Source organism: Carassius gibelio, chromosome B19 (assembly GCF_023724105.1).
Source record: "Carassius gibelio isolate Cgi1373 ecotype wild population from Czech Republic chromosome B19, carGib1.2-hapl.c, whole genome shotgun sequence".
In the NCBI taxonomy this organism is placed as follows: domain Eukaryota; kingdom Metazoa; phylum Chordata; class Actinopteri; order Cypriniformes; family Cyprinidae; genus Carassius; species Carassius gibelio.
Window position 1 is genome coordinate 2,416,412 of NC_068414.1, and position 13,779 is coordinate 2,430,190.

Genomic DNA, 13,779 nt, shown 5'->3' on the forward strand with positions numbered 1-13,779 from the left:
AATGTTGTTCAGTTGCATTGACGCAATACTTTCTGTTTAAAGCGCAATTTAAAAAAAAAAAAAAAAGAGTCCAAACAATGACCCCTGCTACGGGTAGTGTTCCAAGTGTTATGCGACTTCAGCTAATGATGGGTCCATCCGAAATTATTCCATCCAAAAGTTTTGGGTGGAGGCACAGGTCACAGAGGGAGTTCTGCTTCGACGTCAGCCCGAGCCAAAGGACATGCGTTGGCCGGGAATCGAATCCGGGTCAACTGCTTGGAAGGCAGCTATGCTCACCACTATACCACCAACGCAGTCAGCAGTCAGCAACTTGCGCCGTCACTAAGAAGGCTCGAAGTGCACGAGTCGCCGATAGGGCTAGAGGAGCAGATGAGATCTTTGTTTGGACCCGTCACTAAAGAGAGCCTTCAAGAATTTGCATCCCGTCACGTACAAGAAAGCGCTGCCTTCCCATCCGGCTAAATAAACACGAAGTGGTCAAACGCAGAGAGTGCCTATAATAACCAAAAGCCCAATCAAGGCAATCTCTTTCTCATGCCTCTATCTGAAAAGTTGGATAAAATCTTATATGAAAAAAAAGTCTTTTAAAGAAATCCCTTATTCCGAGGTCACCGTAGCCACCAGATCCAGTCTGTATCCGCTTCAGTCACCCGGATCCAGTCTGTATCCAGAGAAGATGGTGGATCAACACCTAGAAAGGACCTCTATGGCCCAGAAACACAGCGGAGACCGTGACAACTAGATGAGCCGCAGATACAAATCCCCTGTAAAGACCACCTGGACAAGACCACAGGAAACAGATGATTCTTCTGCACAGTCTGACATTCCTGCAGCCTGGAGCTGATCTACCTGTTTCGTCTGACAAGGGGAGAACTGTCTCCCCGATTGAGCCTGGTTTCTCACCGGTTTTTTCTCCATCCTTTCACCGATCGAGTTTTGGTTTCTTGCCTCTGTCGCTTCTGGCAGGCGGAGCTGGGGACACTTCATGTACAGCGATATCGTTGACTTGATTGCAAATTATTGCACAGATACTATTTAAACTGAACTTAGCTGAATGATGTCATCAAAGAGTTCAATAACGAAATGCCTTTAACTGTCATTTTGCTTTTTGACGCACTGTGTTCCTAATAAATGTTGTTCAGTTGCATTGACACAATACTTTTTGTTTAAAGCGCAATTAAAAAAAAAAAAAAAAAAAAAAAAAAAAAGAGTCCAAACAATGACCCCTGCTACGGGTAGTGTTGCAAGTGTTATGCGACTTCAGCTAATGATGGGTCCATCCGAAATTATTCCATCCAAAAGTTTTGGGTGGAGGCACAGGTCACAGAGGGAGTTCTGCTTCGACGTCAGCCCGAGCCAAAGGACATGCGTTGGCCGGGAATCGAATCCGGGTCAACTGCTTGGAAGGCAGCTATGCTCACCACTATACCACCAACGCAGTCAGCAGTCAGCAACTTGCGCCGTCACTAAGAAGGCTCGAAGTGCACGAGTCGCCGATAGGGCTAGAGGAGCAGATGAGATCTTTGTTTGGACCCGTCACTAAAGAGAGCCTTCAAGAATTTGCATCCCGTCACGTACAAGAAAGCGCTGCCTTCCCATCCGGCTAAATAAACACGAAGTGGTCAAACGCAGAGAGTGCCTATTCAGACGATGACCAGTGGCAAGCCCTCTCGCAGCATGCTGCCGGACGGTCAAACTGATTCTGCTCTTGACATTTCGATGTAGCTCTGCTGTGAGCAGAGCACCCAAAAATACAGGTCACTCGCAAAAGTTCCCCTCCACGGAAATCTTTAGTAAAAGGCGAAAGATTTATGCGACAATGAAGAGAAACTCGAGCTGTGTCTCCAAACCCTCGGGCCTGTGCGCTGCCTCTGTTAAACTACTACGCTCGCCAAGGGTCATCAAGGGTGACAATGCCTGCCCACATGTGTTTCGTCAGCACCCCCCCCCCCCCTACTCCAAAAGGGAGGAGTAAAACTCAAAAAAGTCCTCTCGGTCCACCAATAACCAAAAGCCCAATCAAGGCAATCTCTTTCTCATGCCTCTATCTGAAAAGTTGGATAAAATCTTATATGAAAAAAAAGTCTTTTAAAGAAATCCCTTATTCCGAGGTCACCGTAGCCACCAGATCCAGTCTGTATCCGCTTCAGTCACCCGGATCCAGTCCGTATCCAGAGAAGATGGTGGATCAACACCTAGAAAGGACCTCTATGGCCCAGAAACACAGCGGAGACCGTGACAACTAGATGAGCCGCAGATACAAATCCCCTGTAAAGACCACCTGGACAAGACCACAGGAAACAGATGATTCTTCTGCACAGTCTGACATTCCTGCAGCCTGGAGCTGATCTACCTGTTTCGTCTGACAAGGGGAGAACTGTCTCCCCGATTGAGCCTGGTTTCTCACCGGGTTTTTTCTCCATCCTTTCACCGATCGAGTTTTGGTTTCTTCCCTCTGTCGCTTCTGGCAGGCGGAGCTGGGGACACTTCATGTACAGCGATATCGTTGACTTGATTGCAAATTATTGCACAGATACTATTTAAACTGAACTTAGCTGAATGATGTCATCAAAGAGTTCAATAACGAAATGCCTTTAACTGTCATTTTGCTTTTTGACGCACTGTGTTCCTAATTAATGTTGTTCAGTTGCATTGACGCAATACTTTCTGTTTAAAGCGCAATTTAAAAAAAAAAAAAAAAAAAAAAAAGAGTCCAAACAATGACCCCTGCTACGGGTAGTGTTCCAAGTGTTATGCGACTTCAGCTAATGATGGGTCCATCCGAAATTATTCCATCCAAAAGTTTTGGGTGGAGGCACAGGTCACAGAGGGAGTTCTGCTTCGACGTCAGCCCGAGCCAAAGGACATGCGCACTGCTTTCTCCAACTGCTTGGAAGGCAGCTATGCTCACCACTATACCACCAACGCAGTCAGCAGTCAGCAACTTGCGCCGTCACTAAGAAGGCTCGAAGTGCACGAGTCGCCGATAGGGCTAGAGGAGCAGATGAGATCTTTGTTTGGACCCGTCACTAAAGAGAGCCTTCAAGAATTTGCATCCCGTCACGTACAAGAAAGCGCTGCCTTCCCATCCGGCTAAATAAACACGAAGTGGTCAAACGCAGAGAGTGCCTATAATAACCAAAAGCCCAATCAAGGCAATCTCTTTCTCATGCCTCTATCTGAAAAGTTGGATAAAATCTTATATGAAAAAAAAGTCTTTTAAAGAAATCCCTTATTCCGAGGTCACCGTAGCCACCAGATCCAGTCTGTATCCGCTTCAGTCACCCGGATCCAGTCTGTATCCAGAGAAGATGGTGGATCAACACCTAGAAAGGACCTCTATGGCCCAGAAACACAGCGGAGACCGTGACAACTAGATGAGCCGCAAATACAAATCCCCTGTAAAGACCACCTGGACAAGACCACAGGAAACAGATGATTCTTCTGCACAGTCTGACATTCCTGCAGCCTGGAGCTGATCTACCTGTTTCGTCTGACAAGGGGAGAACTGTCTCCCCGATTGAGCCTGGTTTCTCACCGGGTTTTTTCTCCATCCTTTCACCGATCGAGTTTTGGTTTCTTGCCTCTGTCGCTTCTGGCAGGCGGAGCTGGGGACACTTCATGTACAGCGATATCGTTGACTTGATTGCAAATTATTGCACAGATACTATTTAAACTGAACTTAGCTGAATGATGTCATCAAAGAGTTCAATAACGAAATGCCTTTAACTGTCATTTTGCTTTTTGACGCACTGTGTTCCTAATAAATGTTGTTCAGTTGCATTGACACAATACTTTTTGTTTAAAGCGCAATTAAAAAAAAAAAAAAAAAAAAAAAAAAAAAGAGTCCAAACAATGACCCCTGCTACGGGTAGTGTTGCAAGTGTTATGCGACTTCAGCTAATGATGGGTCCATCCGAAATTATTCCATCCAAAAGTTTTGGGTGGAGGCACAGGTCACAGAGGGAGTTCTGCTTCGACGTCAGCCCGAGCCAAAGGACATGCGTTGGCCGGGAATCGAATCCGGGTCAACTGCTTGGAAGGCAGCTATGCTCACCACTATACCACCAACGCAGTCAGCAGTCAGCAACTTGCGCCGTCACTAAGAAGGCTCGAAGTGCACGAGTCGCCGATAGGGCTAGAGGAGCAGATGAGATCTTTGTTTGGACCCGTCACTAAAGAGAGCCTTCAAGAATTTGCATCCCGTCACGTACAAGAAAGCGCTGCCTTCCCATCCGGCTAAATAAACACGAAGTGGTCAAACGCAGAGAGTGCCTATTCAGACGATGACCAGTGGCAAGCCCTCTCGCAGCATGCTGCCGGACGGTCAAACTGATTCTGCTCTTGACATTTCGATGTAGCTCTGCTGTGAGCAGAGCACCCAAAAATACAGGTCACTCGCAAAAGTTCCCCTCCACGGAAATCTTTAGTAAAAGGCGAAAGATTTATGCGACAATGAAGAGAAACTCGAGCTGTGTCTCCAAACCCTCGGGCCTGTGCGCTGCCTCTGTTAAACTACTACGCTCGCCAAGGGTCATCAAGGGTGACAATGCCTGCCCACATGTGTTTCGTCAGCACCCCCCCCCCCTACTCCAAAAGGGAGGAGTAAAACTCAAAAAAGTCCTCTCGGTCCACCAATAACCAAAAGCCCAATCAAGGCAATCTCTTTCTCATGCCTCTATCTGAAAAGTTGGATAAAATCTTATATGAAAAAAAAGTCTTTTAAAGAAATCCCTTATTCCGAGGTCACCGTAGCCACCAGATCCAGTCTGTATCCGCTTCAGTCACCCGGATCCAGTCCGTATCCAGAGAAGATGGTGGATCAACACCTAGAAAGGACCTCTATGGCCCAGAAACACAGCGGAGACCGTGACAACTAGATGAGCCGCAGATACAAATCCCCTGTAAAGACCACCTGGACAAGACCACAGGAAACAGATGATTCTTCTGCACAGTCTGACATTCCTGCAGCCTGGAGCTGATCTACCTGTTTCGTCTGACAAGGGGAGAACTGTCTCCCCGATTGAGCCTGGTTTCTCACCGGGTTTTTTCTCCATCCTTTCACCGATCGAGTTTTGGTTTCTTGCCTCTGTCGCTTCTGGCAGGCGGAGCTGGGGACACTTCATGTACAGCGATATCGTTGACTTGATTGCAAATTATTGCACAGATACTATTTAAACTGAACTTAGCTGAATGATGTCATCAAAGAGTTCAATAACGAAATGCCTTTAACTGTCATTTTGCTTTTTGACGCACTGTGTTCCTAATTAATGTTGTTCAGTTGCATTGACGCAATACTTTCTGTTTAAAGCGCAATTTAAAAAAAAAAAAAAAAAGAGTCCAAACAATGACCCCTGCTACGGGTAGTGTTCCAAGTGTTATGCGACTTCAGCTAATGATGGGTCCATCCGAAATTATTCCATCCAAAAGTTTTGGGTGGAGGCACAGGTCACAGAGGGAGTTCTGCTTCGACGTCAGCCCGAGCCAAAGGACATGCGTTGGCCGGGAATCGAATCCGGGTCAATTGCTTGGAAGGCAGCTATGCTCACCACTATACCACCAACGCAGTCAGCAGTCAGCAACTTGCGCCGTCACTAAGAAGGCTCGAAGTGCACGAGTCGCCGATAGGGCTAGAGGAGCAGATGAGATCTTTGTTTGGACCCGTCACTAAAGAGAGCCTTCAAGAATTTGCATCCCGTCACGTACAAGAAAGCGCTGCCTTCCCATCCGGCTAAATAAACACGAAGTGGTCAAACGCAGAGAGTGCCTATAATAACCAAAAGCCCAATCAAGGCAATCTCTTTCTCATGCCTCTATCTGAAAAGTTGGATAAAATCTTATATGAAAAAAAAGTCTTTTAAAGAAATCCCTTATTCCGAGGTCACCGTAGCCACCAGATCCAGTCTGTATCCGCTTCAGTCACCCGGATCCAGTCTGTATCCAGAGAAGATGGTGGATCAACACCTAGAAAGGACCTCTATGGCCCAGAAACACAGCGGAGACCGTGACAACTAGATGAGCCGCAGATACAAATCCCCTGTAAAGACCACCTGGACAAGACCACAGGAAACAGATGATTCTTCTGCACAGTCTGACATTCCTGCAGCCTGGAGCTGATCTACCTGTTTCGTCTGACAAGGGGAGAACTGTCTCCCCGATTGAGCCTGGTTTCTCACCGGGTTTTTTCTCCATCCTTTCACCGATCGAGTTTTGGTTTCTTGCCTCTGTCGCTTCTGGCAGGCGGAGCTGGGGACACTTCATGTACAGCGATATCGTTGACTTGATTGCAAATTATTGCACAGATACTATTTAAACTGAACTTAGCTGAATGATGTCATCAAAGAGTTCAATAACGAAATGCCTTTAACTGTCATTTTGCTTTTTGACGCACTGTGTTCCTAATAAATGTTGTTCAGTTGCATTGACACAATACTTTTTGTTTAAAGCGCAATTAAAAAAAAAAAAAAAAAGAGTCCAAACAATGACCCCTGCTACGGGTAGTGTTGCAAGTGTTATGCGACTTCAGCTAATGATGGGTCCATCCGAAATTATTCCATCCAAAAGTTTTGGGTGGAGGCACAGGTCACAGAGGGAGTTCTGCTTCGACGTCAGCCCGAGCCAAAGGACATGCGTTGGCCGGGAATCGAATCCGGGTCAACTGCTTGGAAGGCAGCTATGCTCACCACTATACCACCAACGCAGTCAGCAGTCAGCAACTTGCGCCGTCACTAAGAAGGCTCGAAGTGCACGAGTCGCCGATAGGGCTAGAGGAGCAGATGAGATCTTTGTTTGGACCCGTCACTAAAGAGAGCCTTCAAGAATTTGCATCCCGTCACGTACAAGAAAGCGCTGCCTTCCCATCCGGCTAAATAAACACGAAGTGGTCAAACGCAGAGAGTGCCTATTCAGACGATGACCAGTGGCAAGCCCTCTCGCAGCATGCTGCCGGACGGTCAAACTGATTCTGCTCTTGACATTTCGATGTAGCTCTGCTGTGAGCAGAGCACCCAAAAATACAGGTCACTCGCAAAAGTTCTCCTCCACGGAAATCTTTAGTAAAAGGCGAAAGATTTATGCGACAATGAAGAGAAACTCGAGCTGTGTCTCCAAACCCTCGGGCCTGTGCGCTGCCTCTGTTAAACTACTACGCTCGCCAAGGGTCATCAAGGGTGACAATGCCTGCCCACATGTGTTTCGTCAGCACCCCCCCCCCTACTCCAAAAGGGAGGAGTAAAACTCAAAAAAGTCCTCTCGGTCCACCAATAACCAAAAGCCCAATCAAGGCAATCTCTTTCTCATGCCTCTATCTGAAAAGTTGGATAAAATCTTATATGAAAAAAAAAGTCTTTTAAAGAAATCCCTTATTCCGAGGTCACCGTAGCCACCAGATCCAGTCTGTATCCGCTTCAGTCACCCGGATCCAGTCCGTATCCAGAGAAGATGGTGGATCAACACCTAGAAAGGACCTCTATGGCCCAGAAACACAGCGGAGACCGTGACAACTAGATGAGCCGCAGATACAAATCCCCTGTAAAGACCACCTGGACAAGACCACAGGAAACAGATGATTCTTCTGCACAGTCTGACATTCCTGCAGCCTGGAGCTAATCTACCTGTTTCGTCTGACAAGGGGAGAACTGTCTCCCCGACTGAGCCTGGTTTCTCACCGGGTTTTTTCTCCATCCTTTCACCGATCGAGTTTTGGTTTCTTGCCTCTGTCGCTTCTGGCAGGCGGAGCTGGGGACACTTCATGTACAGCGATATCGTTGACTTGATTGCAAATTATTGCACAGATACTATTTAAACTGAACTTAGCTGAATGATGTCATCAAAGAGTTCAATAACGAAATGCCTTTAACTGTCATTTTGCTTTTTGACGCACTGTGTTCCTAATAAATGATGTTCAGTTGCATTGACACAATACTTTTTGTTTAAAGCGCAATTAAAAAAAAAAAAAAAAAAAAAAAAAAGAGTCCAAACAATGACCCCTGCTACGGGTAGTGTTGCAAGTGTTATGCGACTTCAGCTAATGATGGGTCCATCCGAAATTATTCCATCCAAAAGTTTTGGGTGGAGGCACAGGTCACAGAGGGAGTTCTGCTTCGACGTCAGCCCGAGCCAAAGGACATGCGTTGGCCGGGAATCGAATCCGGGTCAACTGCTTGGAAGGCAGCTATGCTCACCACTATACCACCAACGCAGTCAGCAGTCAGCAACTTGCGCCGTCACTAAGAAGGCTCGAAGTGCACGAGTCGCCGATAGGGCTAGAGGAGCAGATGAGATCTTTGTTTGGACCCGTCACTAAAGAGAGCCTTCAAGAATTTGCATCCCGTCACGTACAAAAAAGCGCTGCCTTCCCATCCGGCTAAATAAACACGAAGTGGTCAAACGCAGAGAGTGCCTATTCAGACGATGACCAGTGGCAAGCCCTCTCGCAGCATGCTGCCGGACTGTCAAACTGATTCTGCTCTTGACATTTCGATGTAGCTCTGCTGTGAGCAGAGCACCCAAAAATACAGGTCAATCGCAAAAGTTCCCCTCCACGGAAATCTTTAGTAAAAGGCGAAAGATTTATGCGACAATGAAGAGAAACTCGAGCTGTGTCTCCAAACCCTCGGGCCTGTGCGCTGCCTCTGTTAAACTACTACGCTCGCCAAGGGTCATCAAGGGTGACAATGCCTGCCCACATGTGTTTCGTCAGCACCCCCCCCCCCCTACTCCAAAAGGGAGGAGTAAAACTCAAAAAAGTCCTCTCGGTCCACCAATAACCAAAAGCCCAATCAAGGCAATCTCTTTCTCATGCCTCTATCTGAAAAGTTGGATAAAATCTTATATGAAAAAAAAAGTCTTTTAAAGAAATCCCTTATTCCGAGGTCACCGTAGCCACCAGATCCAGTCTGTATCCGCTTCAGTCACCCGGATCCAGTCCGTATCCAGAGAAGATGGTGGATCAACACCTAGAAAGGACCTCTATGGCCCAGAAACACAGCGGAGACCGTGACAACTAGATGAGCCGCAGATACAAATCCCCTGTAAAGACCACCTGAACAAGACCACAGGAAACAGATGATTCTTCTGCACAGTCTGACATTCCTGCAGCCTGGAGCTGATCTACCTGTTTCGTCTGACAAGGGGAGAACTGTCTCCCCGATTGAGCCTGGTTTCTCACCGGGTTTTTTCTCCATCCTTTCACCGATCGAGTTTTGGTTTCTTGCCTCTGTCGCTTCTGGCAGGCGGAGCTGGGGACACTTCATGTACAGCGATATCGTTGACTTGATTGCAAATTATTGCACAGATACTATTTAAACTGAACTTAGCTGAATGATGTCATCAAAGAGTTCAATAACGAAATGCCTTTAACTGTCATTTTGCTTTTTGACACACTGTGTTCCTAATTAATGTTGTTCAGTTGCATTGACGCAATACTTTCTGTTTAAAGCGCAATTTAAAAAAAAAAAAAAAGAGTCCAAACAATGACCCCTGCTACGGGTAGTGTTCCAAGTGTTATGCGACTTCAGCTAATGATGGGTCCATCCGAAATTATTCCATCCAAAAGTTTTGGGTGGAGGCACAGGTCACAGAGGGAGTTCTGCTTCGACGTCAGCCCGAGCCAAAGGACATGCGTTGGCCGGGAATCGAATCCGGGTCAACTGCTTGGAAGGCAGCTATGCTCACCACTATACCACCAACGCAGTCAGCAGTCAGCAACTTGCGCCGTCACTAAGAAGGCTCGAAGTGCACGAGTCGCCGATAGGGCTAGAGGAGCAGATGAGATCTTTGTTTGGACCCGTCACTAAAGAGAGCCTTCAAGAATTTGCATCCCGTCACGTACAAGAAAGCGCTGCCTTCCCATCCGGCTAAATAAACATGAAGTGGTCAAACGCAGAGAGTGCCTATAATAACCAAAAGCCCAATCAAGGCAATCTCTTTCTCATGCCTCTATCTGAAAAGTTGGATAAAATCTTATATGAAAAAAAAAGTCTTTTAAAGAAATCCCTTATTCCGAGGTCACCGTAGCCACCAGATCCAGTCTGTATCCACTTCAGTCACCCGGATCCAGTCCGTATCCAGAGAAGATGGTGGATCAACACCTAGAAAGGACCTCTATGGCCCAGAAACACAGCGGAGACCGTGACAACTAGATGAGCCGCAGATACAAATCCCCTGTAAAGACCACCTGGACAAGACCACAGGAAACAGATGATTCTTCTGACATTCCTGCAGCCTGGAGCTGATCTACCTGTTTCGTCTGACAAGGGGAGAACTGTCTCCCCGATAGAGCCTGGTTTCTCACCGGGTTTTTTCTCCATCCTTTCACCGATCGAGTTTTGGTTTCTTGCCTCTGTCGCTTCTGGCAGGCGGAGCTGGGGACACTTCATGTACAGCGATATCGTTGACTTGATTGCAAATTATTGCACAGATACTATTTAAACTGAACTTAGCTGAATGATGTCATCAAAGAGTTCAATAACGAAATGCCTTTAACTGTCATTTTGCTTTTTGACGCACTGTGTTCCTAATAAATGATGTTCAGTTGCATTGACACAATACTTTTTGTTTAAAGCGCAATTAAAAAAAAAAAAAAAAAAAAAAAAAAGAGTCCAAACAATGACCCCTGCTACGGGTAGTGTTGCAAGTGTTATGCGACTTCAGCTAATGATGGGTCGCGAAAGTTCGTCAGCACCCCCCCCCCACTCCAAAAGGGAGGAGTAAAACTCAAAAAAGTCCTCTCGGTCCACCAATAACCAAAAGCCCAATCAAGGCAATCTCTTTCTCATGCCTCTATCTGAAAAGTTGGATAAAATCTTATATGAAAAAAAAAGTCTTTTAAAGAAATCCCTTATTCCGAGGTCACCGTAGCCACCAGATCCAGTCTGCACTGTTAAAAATCGCTGTTAAAAAACGGCCAAATTTCGACAGTAAAATACTGTTTTTCATTTGTGGCCAGTGGCGTCAGGTACTGGAAGGAACTGTATAAAGCAACAACAATTATATAACGTTCAACTACGCCACCCGGTATATATACCGGGAACTGCCAGCCCCAAGACAGGGGGGCGCACAGGTTCGTTACCGAAAAATGGGTGAGCAGAGAGACATAGGCCTGGGAGTACAAAAAAATGAAGCAGCTTTATTCAATACAAAATTTAAAATCATCAATACATTACCATCAAGGGCTAAATATTCACGTGTCAACAAAAGAAAAAAAATAAACACTTTACAACACTTCAATAAATTAAAAAAAATGGATACAACATAATACAAATACACAAGAAAGCTTAAGGGAGGGAGATGGCCTGCTGTGACCCTCAATTCACACACACACACACACAACACGCTTAATACCCACACACACACTCTGGTGAAGTAAGGTCACACAATAAGCACAACACTCAACGTGAACCCCGTTAAACAGCGGCTAACCCCTCCTCTATACACCTTCCTTAGGACAGAAATAAAAAAAAGTAAAATAAAGAGAGAACAAAAAAGTACACAGTCAGTTCACAAAAATAAGTGAGGCCACGATCGCCCGCACACTCACAGGGCAAACGAGAAACAGCCACGCTTTTACTTTCACTCTTTGGCGAGGAATCGTCCAGGCTCGCCAAAAAAGAAAAAAAGTTCACTCCAACAAAAAGACGACCGGAATCAGCCCAGGCAAGGCAGCAGTGCGTTACATCAATAGACGCGCATCTTGTCTCATAATATAAAGGTGAAACCCTTGATCCTGTCACTCAATCTGTCGAACATGAAACAGAACAATTACTAATAAAACAACAAAAAGAAAGAGGCAAACCATACAAATAGCCCTCATACATACCGGAAGATGTTCATAACACGGTACTATGCACAGTCGCTAACGATAACATGCAGTAGTTTGTTCATTGACGAGCTCAAAGCCAGGGGCAGCCTACACAGCAGCAGAACGCAGAGGCGGCACTCCAGATACTCTCCCATTCATAAGTGCCAACTTCCGTAAAGGGGCGGTACGGGTGACAACGCATCCCAAGTGACAAAAACGTCCTCTTTTTATATCGTGACAGCAGACTGCTGATAGGCTCAACGTTTTCACATGACACTAGCCAATAATCAACACCGGTAACACTTCACCCTGCTACATTCCACCCCCACATTATAAATCGTCGCCCCGACGATAAATCCCAAACCTGGAGTCAATCCCATGGCCTAAAAACAGCTAAAACTGCACTAGACATTGCACCAGAGGGCACCCTAATGCATTCTGCAGCTTCTCCAACTGCTCTGGGCAAATGATGAACATTTGAATGTTGGCCAGCTGTTGGCCTCCTTGACTTACGAGGCAAAACCTCAGCCTCTCGCGGCTGACTCAGAACTGACAAGTCTAGTGATGAACCTTGACTTATTTCCACCTCGCAAGGAGGACCTGGCCCATTTATAGCCACAGCTCCCTCACACACAACTGACCCTTCAAAAGGGACAGGAACGCAAGTTGCCTGAGATGACTCTGGCAAGGCTACCCACAAGTCCACCTCATCCAAACTATCCTGTAAACTCTGTTCTGGTTCAACCACATGAGCGACACGGGGTATTTGAACAGGGCTCCCTTGAACCTGAACTTTTAACAATGACCGGTGAACCCGCTTGATCTTACCCCCGTCATCCACCGGTGCAATAGTATAAACCGAGCCACCTACCCTAGGCGCTTCTATCACCCTATACACCACAGAGCTCCACAAGTCCTGAATCTTGTGTCGGCCCTGCCTTCCACATTCCCGGAGATAAACCAGCTGCCCTTGCTCAAGTGGTGCGTCATGGACCCGCAGATCAAAAGATGTTTTCCGACGATCAGCGGCTACCTTTAAACGATCTCTTGCCCCATCAAAGGCTACTTGTAACCGTGTCTGGTGCTCCATAATCCACTCATGCACCTCACCTGCCACTGGCTCAGACACTCTGCCCAACAGGAAATCGATGGGGAGCCGCGGCTCCTGACCAAACATAAGGAAGTGTGGGGACTCACCTGTGGCCTGGTGTGGAGTGGTATTATATGAAAAGAGCACCTGAGGGAGGCATGACACCCAGTCTCTTTTCCTTGAAACTGGTAAGGTGCGCAATAAGTTATGCAATGTTCTATTGAAGCGCTCACACTGACCATTACCAGCTGGGTGGTATGGTGTAGTGCGAGACTTCTCAACCCCATAAAGCTTACACAATTGCTGGATCAGAAGGGACTCAAAGTTTCGGCCCTGATCAGAATGAATTCGTACAGGTACCCCAAACTTATAGAACCATTCACACACCAGCACTTGTGCTACAGTCTCGGCCCGTTGATCCCTAGTAGGGACAGCAAGAGTGAACTTCGTAAACACATCCGTCATTACAAGAACATTCTCCAAGCCTGAACGAGAGGCTTCAAGCAACGTGAAATCGATGGCCAAGATTTCATTTGGCCGGGACGCTAGCAAATGTCCCATAAAACTACGGGCAACCGGTTCAGTGTCTTTGGCCACTTGACATCGTTCACACTCCTGAACCCATCGTGCCACCTTGGCTGTCATACCAGGCCAATAACACCGCTGACGCACTAACTCAGTAGTGCGTTCAATGCCCTGGTGCCCGTGTTCTTGATGCAACCCTTGCAACACGTCACGCTGCAGTACAGAAGGTAGAACTACTTGCAAAATCTCATCCCCACCATCAGGACGAAAAATTCGACGATAAATCACTCCCTGCTTTTCCACCAGGCGGTCCCACTGCCGAAGAAGAATTAGAGCAGCCTGTGAAAGCTGCCGCCGCTCA

The 13,779-nt window shown here is 46.7% G+C and overlaps 4 non-coding genes across 4 annotated transcripts; all 4 read right to left on the reverse strand.

Moving 5' to 3' along the window:
- Nucleotides 1–1,726: 1,726 nt before the first annotated feature.
- On the reverse strand, nucleotides 1,727–1,841 carry LOC127980542 (U5 spliceosomal RNA). The gene has a single exon (XR_008159561.1). It is a non-coding gene; the product is annotated as a U5 spliceosomal RNA (small nuclear RNA).
- A 2,521-nt stretch (nucleotides 1,842–4,362) lies between these two features.
- Nucleotides 4,363–4,477, reverse strand: LOC127980543 (U5 spliceosomal RNA). The gene has a single exon (XR_008159562.1). It is a non-coding gene; the product is annotated as a U5 spliceosomal RNA (small nuclear RNA).
- A 2,511-nt stretch (nucleotides 4,478–6,988) lies between these two features.
- Nucleotides 6,989–7,103, reverse strand: LOC127980996 (U5 spliceosomal RNA). Its single transcript, XR_008159991.1, has one exon. It is a non-coding gene; the product is annotated as a U5 spliceosomal RNA (small nuclear RNA).
- Nucleotides 7,104–8,488: 1,385 nt separating this feature from the next.
- LOC127980944 (U5 spliceosomal RNA) lies at nucleotides 8,489–8,602 on the reverse strand. The gene has a single exon (XR_008159942.1). It is a non-coding gene; the product is annotated as a U5 spliceosomal RNA (small nuclear RNA).
- Nucleotides 8,603–13,779: the final 5,177 nt, after the last annotated feature.